Source organism: Eumetopias jubatus, unplaced genomic scaffold, assembly GCF_037043125.1.
Source record: "Eumetopias jubatus isolate StellerSeaLion01/CBP00866 unplaced genomic scaffold, mEumJub1_p1.0 scaffold_12, whole genome shotgun sequence".
Classification (NCBI taxonomy): Eukaryota; Metazoa; Chordata; class Mammalia; order Carnivora; family Otariidae; genus Eumetopias; species Eumetopias jubatus.
In genome coordinates, this window is record NW_028274818.1 from 91,208,491 (window position 1) to 91,222,959 (window position 14,469).

Here is a 14,469-nt window from a genome sequence, read left to right on the forward strand (position 1 = left end):
AGAATTACTAAAATGTGACACGGAGACCGGAAGTGAGCAGGTGCTCTTGGAAAAATGGCACCGATGGATGTGCTTGATGCAGGGTGGCCACAAGCCTTCAATTTGTAGAAATGTTAGTATTGAAGAAGCATGATAAAGCACAATGCAGTATGGAAAACAAGGTATGCCTGTATTGAAAGTTCATTCCCCCAGTCTCTCTCCCCGCCACTCCCATCCCTGCAAACGGCATTGTATGTACTCTGTCAAGCAGTTTTCCACCTGTGCATTCTTTGCCAGTGTCCTATCTGCAGGGTTGTTTTTTGCCCAGAGAAAGAGTAGGAGCTGCCATTTTCGTTCCTCCTTCCTGTTGGACGTAGTAGTTCAGACCTCCATTCTCCATATGTCATGTCACCCTAATGACATCCTTCTATGGGCTGTTCTTACTCCCTCCCCTGGATGAAGAGCCTGAGACTCTGAGGGGCAGCAGTAGCTAGTAACTGTACCTGATGCCTCGCATGCCCGCTGGGAGCCAGGCACGTGCTTGACACATTAAACGCACGATCACACTCACCCCTCCAGAGTTCATAATGTTATTATCCCATTTTGCAGAAGAGGCCATGGATGTGTAAGAAGGGGAAAGGACTTGTTCCAGAAAGAACAGCTTCTAGGTGGCAGAACTGGACCTAAAAAACTCTAAGCTCCTCCCAGTGTTCTGTAGTGGGTGGTGAGATTCCGGAGCTGAATTTTCTCTGAAGACGGGAATAGAGGGCAGATCGCAGACAACATGGATCTTTTCCCATCTCTCCTTCCCTCGCCTGTCAACCACAGTGGGTCATCACAGTCTTTCTGAGGATTCAGGTGTCTCTTTGCAGCTTCCCTCATCCCACACTGTGCCAGAGAGGCTCTGGGTCATTCACACCCTGTGGCTTGTTCTCACTCCACACTGCCGTCTAGCTCTCCTGCACTCAGACACCCAGCTCTCGGGCAATCTCATTAAACTGGCTTTAATTACTTCTGTGAAGGCAAGGGGAGACTTCTCCTGTGCCCCTCTGCCATAGCCATTATTGATTGGCCACCGAGACGGTTCTGTTAGACAGCAGATTATAAGAGGTTAGTTTCCCTAATTCTCCAGCTCTCTTCCTGGCGATAATTGCTTCCCAGGTGAAGCATCATCCCAAACAGAGGCGTCTTGCATTGGTTCTTCCACCTTCACTTGCTTTTGAAGTCAAGTTTAGCACAGTTGGGAAATCCGTATGGCCACTGTTTCTCAGGGCAGAAGGCAAATCTAAGATGTCACGGTGAAGGTTGGCCCTGTTGTATGAACTCTCTGGCAGTTGTCTCAAGGTCATTTGCTGTGGGAGTCTATCTGCTGTTTCTTCTGCCCGCCCTGAGGATGGCGAGTCAGTCCTGATTTTCCCAGTGCCTGGGATATATTTGCTTTTCTCTTCAAAAGGTTCAGGTGATTACTGAGGTCTTTCCAACCTTGAGATTCCTTGGTAATTCTTGGCAGGAGGGTCTTGCCTCTCGGGTAGATTTCTTTTTGACTTATTTCTGTGTCTGTTCCTGATCGACTCTTGATGCCATTGAACCCCCTGAACACTGACAGACATCAATCATGCATCAAGGGGAGGTGACCAAGCTGATAGGTAGGGTCTAGAAACCATTACCCATTACTATGATGGAAGGAACGGAGGTTATTTACATGGGAAGACAAAGACCCACTCTCACCCCAGGGGAGATACAGAGACTCTCCTTCTCACCCCAGGGGAGACAGGAGGCAGAGCCTTCGAACTACAGATGCAGCCTATGGAAGGAGGATCAGTGAGTTCCAGCATGGCCCCAGAGGACAGAATCCCATCGAACGGGAAAATAAGGGGGTTGAGGGGCCAATTTCACATTCTCATGAGAAATAACATTAATGATCAGCTGTTAGAAAAGACAGAGTTGGCTCTTGGCCCTGTGGACTCCTTGATTCTGGGAATGTTCAGGTGGAGGCTGTTAGCTTTGTTTCCTGAGCCATGATTGAGGTACATGCATGAGAATCTGGACATGGTGGTCTTTCTTTCCTTTCCTTTTTTTTTTTTTAAAGATTTGTTTATTTATTTTAGAGAGATAAAGTACATGTATGCGTGCATGAGTTGGGGGAGGGGTAGAGAGACAGAATCCTCAAGCAAACTCCTTGCTGAGCGTAGAGCCCTATGCAGGGCTCGATCCCATGACCCCAAGATCATGGTCTGGACTGAAACCAAGAGTTGGACCCTTAACTGAGCCACCCAGGTGCCCCCATGGTGGTCTTTCTTGGAAGAATACCAAAGAGCAGGGCTTATAAATTCCCAGTGTTGATGTAGGCCAGGCACTGAAATGAAGAGGCTGCATGTGGACTGTGGTCAACTAGAAGACATCTTCCCTTAATACTGAGCTTCAGCTGGTGGCTGCAATTTGGTAACATGGCCTCCATATTGCCAGATTTGGGGGATTTTTTAAAAGCCAGAAATTTAGGCCTTTATGTAAAATCTCCCACATTAAAAAATGTCACCTCATGTTAAACCAAGGTCACTGAGACACCAGAACTCTTGACTTCTGAATAACCAATGGAGCATCTTCACGATACCGCTGTTGATAAGACAGTGATGTCTTTACTCGATGAGGACACCATTATGTGGGTTTCCAGTGGTAGAACCCTGGAATTGGTTGGATCGTTCTTTTTGCACCTGGAGAGAGACTTCCATTCATGATCCATTGTCCATTATTGATCCTCTGTATTCAGTTCTGTTCTACCAAATATTTTTATTTTGGTCGGTGATTTGACAAGGACCAAGAAGGCTTACTGATGAGATCTGCAGATGATACGAAGCTGAGTATGATAGTTATGAAGAGGGATGAAATCAGGACTCAGGACCGTATGATCAAATGGGAGAACTTGAGAGACCCCAGTAAGTTGAAATTCAGTAGAGGCTAAAGCAAAGTCTTATGTTCGGGTCTAACATAGGAATTGCATTTTCACCAAATGAGAAGAAAAACCAACTTGGAATGTGTACATGTGGGAATAAGATCCGGGAGGATTTGACCACAAAATGAATATAGCCAGCAGTTTGATAAAGATAATATAAAAGCTGAGGATTAAAATATATAGATAGTCATCCATTCATCACTTCTTACTAAACATTTTCTCTGTGCCAGCAGACATGCTACATGGAGGGAATAAAGAGGGGAATAAGGCTGGGCCCTTGCTCTTGAGGCTTTCCCAGCAACCAATTCAGATACTTGATAGTTCAGTGGAATATATTTTATGGAAGAGATGTCTACAGAGTACTGTGGGAATCCAGAATATACAGTGCTTGCTTTTCTAATATTACATAATCTCACATAGAAAGCAAAATGAGGTTTATTTATTTATTTTTACTTATTTTATTTGTATTTATTTTTTTCCAGCCTGCCTGAATATCTTATTTTATTTATTTATTTATTTATTTATTTATTTATTTATTTATTTATTTAAATTCAACTAGCCAAGGTATAATACATCATTGGTTTTTGATATAATGTTCAGTGATTCATCAATCAGGGTATAATGGACATATATATTAGTTTCAGGTGTACAACATGATTTGAAATTTGCACACATTGCCAACTGATTACTACAGGAAGTCTGGTTAATATTCATCCCGATACATAGTTATAAAAATTCTTGTTTCTCTTGTGATGAAGACTTTTTAAGAAAATGAGGTTTTAAAGGAAGAGTAAGAGTTTGTCATGTGAAAACTGGAGGGTATAGTAACAGGGGTAGCAATAGTAGGTATTTGTGCTTCTTGCCACTGGTATTCGGCAGTTGGCTTTATGAGGCCTGGGACATCTCTTACCTTTGTGCTTTGCATGACGTTGCCTCTGCTCTTGGACCTCAGGGTGGAATGTGTGACTGATAGAGACAGTCAGGGCATTCTGTCTTTTAGCCACCCAAGCTGGACCAGTTAGGGATAAGGAGATACCTTTCTGGAACTATCAAACACCTGTCCAGCTGGTTGCCAACAGGAGAGAACATAGATGTAGGAATTCTTGTAGTCGGGTGGCGGGTTTAGAGGAGGTAAGAATGGAATCAATATCAAGGAAACAATGACAAGAAACAAAGACAAGAAATTCTGCCCCACATTATAATTTGAACCCTAGACCAAATTTTGCTTGAAATATCATCCACGGACCGCATGGTTGTTAAACGCACGTGGCAATTCACTTTCATTTTTCTTGTCTCACTTTGGGTTGAATTACCTGTCCGTTTCAAATAGTGGGAATCCTGTGTGATTTTATCTACCGCGGTGGTCATGGGAGAGAATAGACATTCCAGGAGGAGGAACAGCATGGGTGGAACACAGAGCTGCAAGGAAATGCCATGTGATCCTGAGATCCAACTGGTGTGTGTCACTGGGTGCCCAGAGGATGCTGGTGGGCGATGCAGCTAGAGAGGGGGCCGGAGGCTAGATTATGATGAGCCTTGATGACGCCCTAGCCTACACTGTCCTGTGTTGTCTGGTCATCACCGAGGTGCTAATTACAGCTTTTAATGGAGCAGAGCCCTGATCCCTTTGTGCGAGGCTTCTGCGGGTGCTGTTCAGAATGTATACAATGCTTCTGCATTTATTTCCCAGTGACACAGGGAAGTTGGTGAGTGTACCCGTCTTGTGAAAGCACAAGTTGGAACAGAGAGATTTAGCAGTTAGCTCAGGCTTACCTGGTGAAGAATCCCAGCTCCGCAGCATCCAGGCATCCACTGGTGGGAGCGAGTGGCCCTCTGGCTACAAGGAGGCAGGAAGGGAGGGAAGAGCTGGAAGCAGTAAACATTGCAGCAGCATGAGCTTTCTGGGGGCAGCCAGTGTTCAGCAGGGGCTCTGGCTTCAGGTTCCTGCTTTAGGGATGCTTCTGAGTTCAGATTACACTATCAAGTGTGGCCACTTACCAGGCCCGTCCCTGTGGACCCAAATAATAGTACTCTCTTCCCACAGCCAAGGAAGCATTGACAGTAGTCACCAGTGAGGACAGCTGGGCCCAGCAAGACAAGAAGCTCAGAGCAAACAGAAACTAAAAGCGTAATTCTGGACACACAGGAGGCCCGGGGAAACTCTCAGAAACAGCTGGGAGACAGTTGGAGGGCCTGTGGCCATAATAATTTGCGTATGAAAGAAGAGCAGCATCTCATTTTGTAGTCACAGGCTGATGAGGTTGGGGACTTATGATTTACATATATTTCATTGTCTTTTTAGGGGAAAAAAAACAGTGTGCGTCTTCTGCCAGGGATTCATGCATTTGTGTGTAAAAACAGGCAGGGGCGCCCACACCTATCTTTTGCTCAACAATACTGAGTGTATTGGAAAGATCACTGCTGTGATAGGGAGCTGGTACCTGTTCTTAAGAAAGAAACAGTAATAAAATCCTTCCAAGGTTTTATCTCCAGTATTAAAAATGAAAAGAAAAAAAGCCGTTTTCACTTCCTGAGACGTGCCAACCTCCTTCTTGCCTCGAGGCCTGTGTGCCTGGTACTTCCTCACTCTAGAACACTCTCCTTGTTCCGTTTTCCAGGCCTTCTGTTGGCCTCCCTCTGTGGTCTCCTTTTAAATGTCACCGCATCAGGGGCACCTGGGGGACTCAGTCACTTAAGCCTTGATTTGGGCTCAGGTCATGATCTCATGGTCGTGAGATCGAGCCCCACATCAGGGTCCATGTTGGGCGGAGAGCCTGCTTAAGATTCTCTCTCTTCCTCTCTGTCTGCACCCCCCCCAAAAATAATAAAAAAATAAATGTCACCGCATGAGAGAAGGCTTCTCTGATCTGGATAAGGCAGATTTTTCTTCTATTTGTTTTAATGGCGCTTTCTGTTTTCCCTTGGAAACACTTCTTATCTTTGTTTATAGTCTTTCTTCCCTGCTAAACTACAAGTTCTCCAAGGGCAGCTTCTGTGTCGTCTTGCTCACGACCATCTCCGTAGAGTCTAGTGTGGTATCTCACGCTGTGAGTGATCAATGATGATTTTTTGGTTGCATGCGTCAGGTTGTTCTTTCCGACTCCAAATTGGATACGTTTGCCACTGTTAGTTGCTTGGCTTGTGAAGCCTACATGCAGAGATCAGAAACACGTATGCTTCGTTGGGCCAGGTGGGAACAGTGACCAGTGGGAGCTCATACCTTGACCCAAAGGGAACAGGTGCCAAAGTGGATTGGCTGTTTTGTTGCCTTCCAAGCAAAGTGGACCCAGTGTGGGCCTGTCTTACAGTCTTGTTGGGAAAGTTTTGAAACCTTGAGTTTATGAGTTCCCTTCCAATTCTTTAATGTTGACAACACTTTTTAAAAGTAAACACTTCTATGGATCAAGACACTCAATATGTGGGAGCTGGACCTGGCCTGGGCACCATGGTTGGTCTTTGGAGAGAAGGTCAACCATTCATGCCTTGTTTCCCTGCTCAGACTGCACGAGGAAGAGAGAATACAATCCTCAGTATCATTTAAAGAATGCTTGTTGAAAACCAGAGGTGAAAATAGGGCAGCCAGAATGATGAAGGGTCTGAAACCATGCCATGCACGGAGCTGTTGCCCAAAATGCAGATCGGTGCATGTGGCTTTTCAGCTTTGCTGCCCTGGCTCTGCCATTCTGGTGCCTGATTTATCATGATAATAAGAATTTGGACCCCAAAGTGCTGCAGGAGTTATAACCACAAACACATGGGTGGTAGGTAGGGAATGAGGCCGATTATTAACAAATATATTGGTGATTTATGCACTCATATGGATGTGGTCCTTCTTCCAAGTAGACCCCTGAGGAGGTCATAGCTCTGTTCCAATTACATGGCAGTGTCCCAGCTCTTCTGGGAATTGCTCTTTGGAAATTGCCATCAGAGCCTGAACATAATTTTTAAATGTCCTCAATTGTGACAAATCTCCAGATTTGATTTTTTGAAACAGCCAAGAATTATTTGGAGCTAAATCTGGTGAATTAGTTTGATGATTAAGCTTAACAGTACTGTTTAGGGCCACTGTGATGCAATCAAGCCTTAACAAGAACACGGCTAGGACAAAACATGCAAGGATCAGACACAGGCCAATGGGGAGGAGGGGAGGACACGGGACCAAGTGGAACCCCACTTAGTTAGGGTAGGATATGGGCTTTACTTCTCCAAAATGCCCAAGGTATTAAATCGAAAAGGCAAAGCAGAATCAGACATGGTTTAGAAGGCCTGGGATGAGCCGGGATTTATAGAACGAACCAGGATATTGGAGTCAGGTCCTCCTGTTTCTTGGACTGAGAGACAGCTCCTTTTTTAGGCAAGTCTGCAGGGTCTACTCAGGGGCATGGAGAGCTGAGCCAAGCTCTGATAAGAAGATTTGTAAGAGTAATATACAAATGGTATGAGTAGGGGTTTAGGAGGGACCACCAGCGATGTGGGGAGGATAGAACATGAAGCAGGTTGACTAGATGGATGAACATGCGTATCATGACAGAGGCTTGGCATTTCAGTGAGCTTCTTACTAAGTCCTTCTCTGCCCAAGTGGTCTGCTTTCTGGCTTTCTTTACATCATCTTCTTACCACTCTCCCCCTGGCTCTCTGAGCTCCAACCAGAAAAGCCAACCAGTGGCTTTCTTTCTGTTCTTTGAACACACCTAATTCCTTTCTGCTCTGGGGCCTGTGCTCTTGCTGTCATGATTCCTAGGACACATTTACTTTCAACTTACACCTGACTGGCTCTTTCCCATGTAGGTCTCAACTCAGATATTAACATCTCCTTGACCATTCAGACCAAAGTAGTTTCCCTCCATCCCCCCAGTTACTTTTAACCCAATACCCTGTTTTGTGTCCTTCGTAGTGTATCCAAACTCACACTGTTTATTTGCTTGCTTCTTTCTTACCCACCTGCCAGCAGTAGAATGGAATTCAGTGAGGGCAGGGCCTTTGTTCTCTCATTGACCCTCAGGGCTGTAACCGTGCACGACGCATGACAGGTGCTCTGTCAATATCTACAGAATGAATCCACACATGAATGATAGCTTGATCCATCAGATGGAATTAGCCCCTTGAGTGTGGAGGGTGAGAGAATTCAGGGAATGAAGAGAATCCCCCTGTGTTACTTGGCCCCAGAATTATTTGGCAGCCAGTTTTAGATAATGGGGGCTGTCCCATTTGATGGGCTTTGGAATTCAGTAGCAGTATAGATCCTGGGCCCCCAAACTTGGGGACTAGAGGAGGAGAAACAGGAGCTGATAGAGCATCCATCACCAAATGAACAGTATAAAACAGTGGATCCTGAAAAATCTGGCCAGTAAAAGAATTCCAGAACGAAGTGAGTCACCCACAAATGAACGCATTCTGAATGTTTGTTGGGCAGTTCGTCTCTCAGGCTTATAATTACCTGTCTTATTGTATTTGTCTCCACTTGACAGCCTCAGGGAGAAGGGTCCTCTGCCATTCCATATCCATCCTCAAAGAATATTGAAAGAGCTTTTCATCATTCCAGGCTGACTTATTCTTTGAAATAATCTGTGTCTCTGTAGAATTCTTTCTGTGGAGCCTTTATTTTATATTAAAATGTACTGTGATGTGTGATTCCTGCCCTGTCTCATCTTTAAACTCTGCAGTACCTGGAGAGTGTTTTCTTTACCTTAAAAATTAGGCAAATAAACCAAGCAGTTCAGAAAACAATCCACTTTATCAACACAAAGTGGTAACAATAACCATAACCATATCACTAATAATAAAGCTTGGAAAACAGAGCCTCTGCCAGCCACCAGCCATCAACCATAGTCTCAGCACTGGGACATTCTTAGGCATTAGGGGCAGGCTGGAGAATGGAAACCTTTGTACAGAGATATCCCCCGCAAAGGGATCTGGAGGGGGATGGTTGTTCCAATAGGAGGCATGGGTTAAATACATCAAATTCGTTCATTTGTTATTCACTTACATAGAAAGTGCTTTGTGACATTTTGGGGCTGTTGAGGTGACGGGTGGCTTTAGTTCTCTTCTACTTCCCCGACTTTTAAATTGGGATATAACACTTCTATTAAAAAACAAGGAGCTGAGGCTCCTTGTAAAAACAGGATCATTCTTGTCAAGCACTCACAAAGCGGGTGGCTGAGCAGAACCCCAGACTCCTTTATGGACCCCATTTTTGAGCTCTGTTACCAAATTCCAATGTAAAACCAACAGTGACATAATCGTGGTAATAAGCAACAATTTGTGTACAATTTTGCAATTTTCTGAGGGCATTCGTGAGTAATCTTATTTAATCACAGGACAATTTGGGGAGATGTAAGAATTTTGAGACTGGGGCAGACCTGCCGGGCGTTCCTGCTCTGTGGTTTGTTTATCCTTATGTGCTTGGCATTTTCCTACACCCGAGCTTAAGTGTACTTTGTCCATTGAGATATTTAACTATAAATCCCTTTCAGATGATCTGTTAAAATGTTATATAAGCCCTGTGTCAGCAGTGGCACCCGGGAAACCTTTCTTTATCTAAGACACTCGGTGACATCCCTGTTCCTTGTCCCTTCCTTTCTCCATATGCCCACCTCTGAGTTGTTGTTCCTTGCTGGAACAGCCTTCTTTTTCCACGTTTGTCAGAAGTTCCTTGATACCTGGAGGTAGCACAGGGCCGAGAACGTCAGCAGAGAGATCAGCCCATCAATAAATGAGCTGCATCTGGGCACCAGGAAACCTTGGTTTCATTCTGAGCCCCTCTCCCTTCTCCTGGCTGCAATTTCAAGTGCAAATTCACTCTGCTCGGTTCCTTGGTTTTCTTGTTACTCATTCATGCTTTTGAACAAGGTGGGGTGGTTTTTTTTTAATGTTTACTCTCCCCGCTCATGATCTTTCTCTCTCTCTCTTAATTGCTCTCTCTCTCTTTCTCAAATAAGTAAATAAAATCTTTTAAAAAGTGGCACCTGGGTGGCTCAGTAGGTTGAGCATCTGCCTTCGGCTCAGGTCATGATCCCAGGCTGGTCCTGGGATGGAGCCCCGTGTTGGGTTCCCTGCTCAGCAGGGAGTCTGCTTCTCCCTCTCCCTCTGTTCCTCCCCCACTCGTACTCGCACTCTCTCTCTCTCTCTCTCTCTCTCGCTTTTGCGCTCTCTCTCAAATAAATCTTTTAAAATAAATAAATGTTTTAATTTCCACTAGTAAAGTTTGACCATATCATCCTTTATGAAATGAACAGATACTATAGACAAGGCTAAATCTGCACAAGCCTCCACCCTCAAGTCTACCTCCCACCCCATCCCCAACTGTTCACACTTTGGGGTGTAACCTATTGGACCACCCACTGCACAATTACAAATACTTGGCAGCAGAAAGGCACAATATACAGTGTTGTTACTTTGAATAGGTGCATTTAAGAAAACTACAACATGCTTGCTGTGTCCTATGATAGCTTGCTTTCTTGGTCCGTTCTCAACACAGTATCTTGGGAATATGTACGTGTTGATGCATTTCTCATTGTTGCATGGTATCCCATAGGTGACTGCATTGGAGTTTGTCTACTCCTTCCTCCAATCCTGGATAGCTGGGCTGTTCCCAGTTTTTGCTGTGATGAACATCTTGCAGTGCACTTCTCATCATATGCCTTCCTTTGTGCTTGGATGAGTGTTTCTCCAGGAATATACTGAGAGGAATTGTATATCATAGCTTAGAAGTGTCTCAGTGTTTTAAAGATCATGCCAAAGTGCCTTCCAGAGCAATCAGGCCAATTTCTACTCCTACCTTGTCCTCGCCAATTTTTGGTATCATCGACTTGATTTTTCTGATCCGCCCAATTGGTTCTCTCTTTGGTGCCATCGTGGCTGATTTGTGAATCCTGGTGAGTTTCTAGCATAGTTTCTGGGACACACCTTGCCTTCTGCCGATTTCCCAGTACCTAGTCTCCCCACATTGCCTTCGTGTTTACACTGACATACCCCTCATCTCTCCTTTATTCAGATACAGGCTTCTGTCTTATGGTTAGAACGATCCTTTGGCACTGATGAAGTATTTGCTGAATTCACTTATTAATTTCCCAAATGCATCGATTAGAAGACATCCTTTATCCCAGCACAAACACATTCAAAATGAAGTCATCATTTGGTCCTAAGCATGGCCTCTTTTACTGCCAGACTGCAGATCCCCAGTCACTCCCAAAGGAAATCCAGGCAGTCTTTGCTTAATACCATGGAGAGACTTCACCAGCATGTTCTGCTGCCAGGCACCGTTCTGCAGTTCGAGAAACTCTCATTTCTCGTGCATCAATTTTGAAGGTGATGGTATAGACAACCTGTCGAGAGAGCTTGCAACATCCAGATGTTTCATCCTCCTCCAATTATGGGAGGCTTCTGGGTTGTAAAATTACAGTGCAGATATGGAGGGACACAGGATGAACACCTGCCATGTAGATGGACCGACCATATTGTCCTGGGTTAAGGTCGTATTTCCTGGTTGGTAATAACAGATTGATAATGCATTCCCACTGCACTGTTGCTTCATGAGAGATCTGTCTTGGCAAAGTCTCAGGGAAAGCAAGTGGGAGTTGAAAGGGCTGATGTAAAGGAGAAGGATTAGTTCTGTTCTTGTGTGCTTTCAGCAACCAAAATAATCCTTTGTCCTCATTGCTATCTGGGCTGTTAGCCTAGAGCATTTTTTCATTCAACCGTTTTACTGAGCATCAAGCTTATATCAGAGACTGTGCTAATGCTGGTGATACAAAGAAAAGGGCAGGGGGTAATAAAAGACCTGGTAATTGCCTTCAGGAAATAGACAATTTAGTAGCAGAGACAGAGACTAATAAAATTTCATGAGGAAGTATTCAATTACAACTATGTGAGTGAAATGAAAGAGAAACGCGTGGTACTCAGGACACACAGCACAGGAACAATAACCAAAAAGCTCCGGAAAGGCTTTCAGAAGGAAGTGACAATAAAGCTGAGAGTTAAGTAGGCAAAGAGTTAGTGAACGAGCATTTCCAGCAGCAAGAGAAGCATGTGCAAAGGTCCTAGGGCCAAAAGAAGGAGTAGTGCATATTCAAGGAACTGAAAGGCGGCCAGTGTGTTTGGAAGGCCCTTGTCAGGGGAAGTACTGCACAGTGTGTGACTGGGGAGCCTTTGGGGTCCAGACAGAAAGTATTTGGATGATGTTAAGGATCTGTGGTCTTATCCTAAGAACAAAGGAAAGCCATTGGTGAATGTTAAGTGTATGTGTGGTAATGGGGGACGGAGGTAGTGACTCAGTTTGTGTTTTGAAAAAATGACTGATTGCAATGTAGAAAATAGAAGTCGTATTATTTCATGTCTTTGCGTGGAAGCATTTGAAGACTTCATTACTCTCGGGATGAAATTAAAAGTCTTTAACATCATTGCTAGGATATTTCCCCCTATGGCTAATGTCAACTTTAAAACCTCATTTCAGCAATCCAAAGGAGCTGGCTATTGCTAGGATAATGCTGTGTAACAAACAGTCCCCAAAGCCCAGTGTCTTATGACGACAAGTGTTGTTTTCTCCTTCATGAGTCTGAGGCATTTCTGCTTCAGCCTCCGAATCAGGTTCAGGTCTGGTCTACTTGCCCATCCGTCTGAGATTCATGCAGCTATGTGAATCATGCTTTTTCCATAGTAAATCACAAGAGTATGAGAGGCCAGGAAAACCCCAAAAAGCAAATTTAAAGTCTCTGCACCTGGCACCTCTAATAGCATTTCATTGGCTAGAGCAGGCCCACATCAGTGTGGTGGGAAGGATAGCTCTTCTTTGAAGGGGCAGGCATGGGGAAAGAGGGCATTGAAGGAAGGAACGAAGACCATGCTTGCTCTTCCTTCATTGTAGCTATCCGGGTGGTGAGTGTAACACTGAAGAATACAGGTTTGGAGGCAAGGCTCTGTTACTTTGAAACCTGGCTTTGAAACTTCCCAGCTGTGTGAGTCTGGTTAAGTTAGGATCCTCCTTTTGCATCAGTTACATCATCTGTGCAAAGAAAATTAACAACAATAATTATAATAGTATAACACCTACCTATGTCAGGAGGATTAACTTAGTTAAGTGCTCAGAGAAGTTATTAGGTATTATTAACATAGATTCATCTCTTGGGGTGCCTGGGTGGCTGAGTCATTAAGCATCTGCCTTCAGCTCAGGTCATGATCCCAGGTCCTGGGATCAAGCCCTGCATTGGGCTCCCTGCTCAGCAGGAAGCCTGCTTCTCCCCCTCCCATTCCACCTGCTTGTGTTCCCTCTTTCACCGTGTGTCTCTCTCTGTCAAATAAATAAACCTTTAAAAAAAACAACATAGATTCATCTCTTATTCAAAATTAGTCATGTTTTGAAATTTAAAAATATTAGAATTATTAAATTTTAGGGGCTCCTGGGTGGCTCAGTTGGTTAAGTGTCTGCCTTTGGCTCAGTTTATGATCTCCAGGTCCTGGGATCGAGTCCCGCATTGGGCTCCCTACTCAGTGGGGAGTCTGCTTCTCCCTCTGCCCACCCCCCCCATTTGTGCTCTCTCTCGCTCTCAAATAAATAAAATCTAAAAAAAACCAGAATTACTAAATTTTAGAAAGGCGGTGTGATACATATGGCTTACAGTACATAACTTCCCCCATGGGTTCTGGGACAATAAGCTATCATCAAACTCTTGACTCGTCTGCCACGAAGCACCATCATTCACACAAGGCGGGAACAATGATAAAATGATACACACTCATATATCAGATCACCATTCTGGTTTTCAGGGCATTGTGGATTTTAGGATTGTGGGTAAAAGATGCCAGCTGGTGTTAGCTTTGAAATGTGGTGTGTTAGTGGGTCTTCACGTGTGCAAGCCGCACTTTTGTCTTGAAGTGCCCTTTACGACCCGCTCTGGATATAAATTCTCGTCGTGGCCTGATCCCAAACATCACCTCATTCTTTTTTTTTTTTTTTAAGATTTTATTTAATTGTTTGACAGAGAGAGACACAGCGAAAGAGGGAACACAAGCAGAGGGAGTGGGAGAGGGAGAAGCAGGCTCCCAGCTGAGCAGGGAGCCCGATGCGGAGCTTGATCCCAGGACCCTGGGATCATGACATAAGCCGAAGCCAGATGCTTAACGACTGAGACACCCACGCGCCCCCAAACATCACCTCGTTCTTTGACGCCCCATTATCCCCCCAGCTAGAAATAATTTCTCCTGCTCTAGTGCCCTTGGGACATTGATCTCTCTGTACCCCCTTGTTGTAATTACTTTTATTGATTCTTGAGTTTAGGGATTGTGTCAAACTCCAGGCACCCCATAAACGTTCTTGGATTCAAATGCTATATATGCTTCCATCTTCTTGTCCCTTCTTCTCTCACACCTGATGCTGCTGATGACTACTACAGACCCCACCGCTGGTATCCACTGAGCATCTGCACAGGTACCAACCATGTGCCAAGCATGCACATTCCTTGCCTGGCTCGATCCTCGCACCTGCCTGCAGGGAGGCTGCTAATATGCCAATTTAGAGAGGGGGAAACTGAAGCCAGGAGACTGGT

At 44.7% G+C, this 14,469-nt stretch overlaps 1 protein-coding gene across 1 annotated transcript in view; it reads left to right on the plus strand.

Moving 5' to 3' along the window:
• HS3ST4 (heparan sulfate-glucosamine 3-sulfotransferase 4) overlaps nucleotides 1–14,469 on the plus strand; it is a 412,869-nt gene that overhangs the window by 228,525 nt on the left and 169,875 nt on the right. The window lies entirely within an intron of this gene.